The sequence below is a fragment of the Choloepus didactylus genome, chromosome X, assembly GCF_015220235.1.
Source record: "Choloepus didactylus isolate mChoDid1 chromosome X, mChoDid1.pri, whole genome shotgun sequence".
Classification (NCBI taxonomy): domain Eukaryota; kingdom Metazoa; phylum Chordata; class Mammalia; order Pilosa; family Megalonychidae; genus Choloepus; species Choloepus didactylus.
In genome coordinates, this window is record NC_051334.1 from 50,458,104 (window position 1) to 50,463,857 (window position 5,754).

A 5,754-nucleotide genomic window follows, 5' to 3' on the forward strand; every position below is an offset into this window, starting at 1 on the left:
CAATATTAATCTCAGATAAAATAGACTTTAAATGCAAGTATGTTATGAGAGACAAAGAAGGCCACTACATACTAATAAAAGGGGCAATTCAACAAGAAGAAATAACAAATATAAATGTTTATGCACCCAATCAAGGTGCCACAAAATACATCAGACAAACACTGGCAAAACTAAAGGAAGCAATGGATGTTTCCACAATAATTGTGGGAGACTTCAATATTTCACTCTTATAGATAGATCAACCAGACAGAGGACCAATAAGGAAATTGAAAACCTAAACAGTCTGATAAATGAATTGGATTTAACAGACATATATAGAACATTACATCCCAAATCACCAGGATACACATTCTTCTCTAGTGCGCATGAAACTTTCTCCAGAATAGATAAAATGCTGGGCCATAAAACAGTGTCAATAAATTTAAAAGGATTGAAATTATTCAAAGCATATTCTCTTATCACAATGGAATATGATGAGAAGTCAATAACCATCAGAGATTTAGAACATTCACAAATATTTGGAGGTTAAACAACACACTCCTAAACAATCAGTTGGTTAAAGAAGAAATAGCAAGAGAAATTGCTAAATATCTAGAGAAGAATGAAAATGAGAGCAAACATATCAAAATTTATGGGATGCAGTGAAGGTGGTATCAAGGGGGAAATTTATAGCTCTAAATGCACACATTAAAAAGGAAGAAAGAGCTACAATCAAAGAAGTAATGGAACAACTGAAGAAGATAGAAAATGAACAGCAAACTAATCCTAAGCCAGGTAGAAGAAAAGAAATAACAAGAATTAAAGCAGAAATAAATGACATAGAGAAGAAAAAAACAATAGAGAGAATAAATAAAAACAAAAGTTGGTTCTTTGAGAAGATCAACAAGATTGACAAGCCCCCAGCCAGACCGACAAAATCAAAAAAAGAGAAGACCCAAATAAACAAAATAAATGAGAGAAATGATATTACTGCAGATCCTGAAGAAATTTTAAAAATTATAAGAGGATACTATGAACAACTGTTGCCAACAAACTAGATAATGTAGAGGAAATGGACAATTTCCTTGAAACACATGAACAACCTACACTGACCAAAGAAGATATAGAAGACCTCAACAAACCAATCACAAGCAAAGAGATCCAATCAGTCATCAAAAAGCTTCCCACAAATAAATGCCCAGGGCCAGATGGCTTCACAGGGGAATTCTACCAAACTTTCCAAAAAGAACTGGCACCAATCTTACTTAAACTCTTTCAAAACATTGAAGAAAATGGAACACTACCTAACTCATTTTATGAAGCTAACATCAATCTGATACCAAAACCAGGCAAAGATGCTACAAGAAAGGAAAACTACAGGCCAATCTCCCTCATGAATATAGATGCAAAAAATCTCAAAAAAATACTTGCAAATCGAATCCAAAGACACATTAATAAAAACATACACCATGACCAAGTGGGGCTCATCCCAGGCATGCAAGGATGGTTCAAGATAAGAAAATCATTCACTGTAATAAAACACATTAACAAATCAAAAGGGAAAAATCAAATGATCATCTCAATAGATGCTGAAAAAGCATTAGACAAAATCCAGCATCCTTTTCTGATAAAAACACTTCAAAAGGTAGGAATTGAAGGAAACTTCCTCAATATGATAAAGGGCATCTATGAAAAACCCATAGCCAACATAGTACTCAATGGCAAGAGACTGAAAGCCTTCCCTCTAAGGTCAGGAATGAGACAAGGATGCCCGCTGTCACCACTGTTATTCAACATTGTGCTAGAAGTGCTAGCCAGAGCAATCCGGCAAGACAAAGAAATAAAAGGCATCCAAATTGGAAAGGAAGAAGTAAAACTGTCATTATTTGTAGATGATAAGATCTTATATCTGGAAAACCCTGAGAAATCAATGACATAGCTATTTGAGCTAATAAACAAATTTAGCAAAGTAGCAGGATACAAGATTAATGCACATAAGTCAGTAATGTTCCTATAAACTAGAAATGACCTAACTGAAGAGACACTCAAGAAAAAGATTCCATTCTCAATAGCAACTAAAAAAATCCAGTACCTAGGAATAAACTTAACCAAGGATGTAAACAACTTGTACATAGAAAACTACATAACTTTACTAAAAGAAATAGAAAGGGACCTAAAAAGATGGAAAGATAGTCCATGTTCATGGATAGGAAGGCTAAATGTCAGTATGTCAATTCTACCCAAACTCATCTACAGATTCAATGCAATTCCAATCAAAATTCCAACAACCTACTTTGCAGACTTGGAAAAGCTAGTTATCAGATTTATTTGGAAGGGAAAGATGCCTAGAAATGCTAAAAACATTCTAAAAAAGAAAAACAAAGTGGGAAAACTTACACTCCCTGACTTTGAAGCTTATTATAAAGTCACAGTTGTCAAAACAGCATGGTTCTGGCACAAAGATAGACATATTGATCAAGGGAATCAAATTGAGAATTTGGAGATAGACCGCCAGATCTACAGTTGACTGATCTTTGATAAGGCCCCCAAAACTACTAAACTGGGACATAACAGTCTATTCAACAAATGGGGCTGGGAGAGCTGGATATCCATATCCAAAAGAATGAAAGAGGACCCCTACCTCACACCCTACATATAAAATTAACTCAAAATGGATTAAAGACCTCAATATACGAGACAATATCATAAAACTACTAGAAGATAATGTAGAGAAACATCTTCAATACCTTGTATTAGGAGGTTACTTCTTAGGCCTTACACCCAAAGCACAAGCAATGAAAGAAAAAAATAGATACTTCCCAAACTTAAAGGTTTCTGTACCTCAAAGGAATTTGTCAAAAAGGTGAAGAGGCTGCCAAATCAGTGGGAAAAAATATTTGGAATCCATGTATCTGACAAAAGACTGATATCTTACATATGTAAAGAAATTCTACAACTCAATGACAATAGTACAAAAAGCCCAATTATAAAATGGGCAAAAGACATTTCTCTGAAGAGGAAATACAAATGGCCAAAAAACACATGAAAAAATGTTCATCTTCACTAGCTATTAGGGAGATGCAAATTAAGACCACAATGAGATATCATCTAACACCTATTAGAGTGGCTGCCATTAAACAAACAGGAAACTACAAATGCTGGAGGGGATGTGGAGAAATTGGAACTCTTATTCACTGTTGGTGGGACTGTATAATGGTTCAGCCACTCTGGAAGTCAGTCTGGCAGTTCCTTAGAAAACTAGATATAGAGTTACCATTCGATCCAGCGATTACACTTCTCGGTATATACCCGGAAGATCGGAAAGCAGTGACACGAACAGATATCTGCACGCCAATGTTCATGGCAGCATTATTCACAATTGCCAAGAGATGGAAACAACCCAAATGTCCTTGAACAGATGAGTGGATAAATAAAATGTGGTATATACACACGATGGAATACTACGCGGCAGTAAGAAGGAACGATCTCGTGAAACATATGACAACATGGATGAACCTTGAAGACATAATGCTGAGTGAAATAAGCCAGGCATAAAAAGAGAAATATTGTATGTTACCACTAATGTGAACTGTGAAAAATGTAAAATAAATGGTTTATATTGTAGAATGTAGGGGACTTAGCGAAAGAAAGAAAATAGTGAAGGGGGAAGTGATAATCTAATAAGAACAGATAAGTTATGGAGGGGAAACTTAATGTTCTGGGAATGCTCAGGAATGACTATGGTTTGTTAATTTTTGGGGGGTATGGTAGGAACAAGTTGGCAGAAATGTAGTTATTTTAGGTTATTTGTTTTTCTTATTCCTTTGTTTGGTTATAGTTCATTTTCTTGGGGTAGGGTAGGAATATGTTGGAAGCAATGTAGTTGTTTTAGGTTATTTGTTTTTTTTCTTATTCCTTTGTTTTGGTTTTGTTTCAAATGTTTTTTTTTATTGTTTGTTTTTTAATTTTTTGATAAAGTTAAAAAAACAATGAGTGTTAAAAAAAGTAAATGAACAAGGGGAGAGGAGGAGAATGGAATGTTTTAGATGTTCTTTTTTATTTTAATTTTAATTTTATTTTGGAGTAATGAAAAGATTCAAAGATTGATTTTGGTGATGATTGCACAACTATATGATGATACTATGAACAACTATACAATCTGAAGGATTGTATGTTATGTGACTATATCACAATAAAATTGCATTTAAAAAAATTAAACATATATTTATTATATGACCCAGAATTCCCACTATTAGATATTCGTTCAAGAGAAATGAAAACATAATGTTCACACAAAACCTGTAGATGGATATTTATGGTGGCTTTATTCATAATCACCAAGAACTGAAAACTCAAATATCCTTCAACTGGCAAATGGATAAAAAAACTGTATTATATCCAAACAGGGAAGTAGTATTCAGCAATAAAAAGGAAGGAACTACTGATACATGCAATAGCATGGATGATCTCAAATGCATTATGAAAATTGGAAAATGCCAGACTCAAAAGGTTACATATGCTATGATTGCATTTCTATGACATTCTGCACAAGGCCAAACTATAGAATAAAGAATACATCAGTGAGGGGAGAACCTAAGATGGAGGCTAGGAGAGACAGGGCAAAAAAACACCTCTGTGAAAAATACTAGATAAAAGCCAGAAAGTGACCCAGAACACCAGTTCCAGCGATGCACCAGCCAGACAAGGTCTGCTAAATCCACAGGGACCGTGCACTTGGTGAAACCGGGAGTCTGCATTCTAAAATGAGTGAGTAAGCCACTGAATATCTGGCAGCCACACTGCGGTGTGGGGAAACCATGGGTTGGCGTTTGGAGATGGACTAGTTCTTTTTTAAAAAACCCAAAAGCAGCTGCAGATACGGCAGCGAGAACCACACAGTGAAGCGCGGCAGGAACGGGCTGTGCGAATGCCTCAATATCTGGCATGGAAGATAGCCTTTAGCACACCTGCTGCTAACTGTCTTGGAGCGAGGAAGGCAGAGGTGAGCCCAAAGGGGAAAATAACCACACCCCTTGCAGCCATCTTCCTGGTGGGCTGGGAACACTCTTGCCCGGCACCAGTGCCACAGCCCAGAGCTGCGCCAAAAAACTCAGTGTGACAGGAAGTGTTTCCAGCAAAACGCACACATGCCACAGTATCGAGCGTGGACAGTAGCCTTTCATGCACTCACAGATAATCGTCACAGAGCTGGGAAGGCAGAGCTGTGCGAAAAGAGGGAAATTAACACGCCCCATACAGCCATCTTTTCAGCAGGCTGAGAACGCACCTACATGGCCTGATGGCCCAGAACTTCCCTTGAGGGACAGCGTGCACTTGTGATGTGGCACAGCCTTCCCTCAGCAGAGGTCCTGGAAGAGCACGGCTGAGAAGGGGGGCCCGCTCGGAAATCCCAGGGACCCTACACCAATACCAAAGACTTGTGGGTCAGCGGCAGAGACAATCTGTGGCAAGACTGAAATGAAGGTTTAGACTCTTGCAACGGCCTTAAATCTCCAGGAACACCTGGGAGCTTTGATTATTAAAGCTGCCCTCCCTCCCTAACTGCTCAGACACACGCCCCACATTCAGGGCAGACAGCACCAACAACACACCCAAACTTGGTGCACCAATTGGACCCCACAAGAATCAGACCCCCACACACCACAAAGACAAAGTTAGGGAGAACTGACTTGAGGGGAATAGGTGACTCGCAGACGCCATCTGCTGGTTAGTTAGAGAAAGTGTACATCAACAAGCTGTAGATCTGAAAAATTA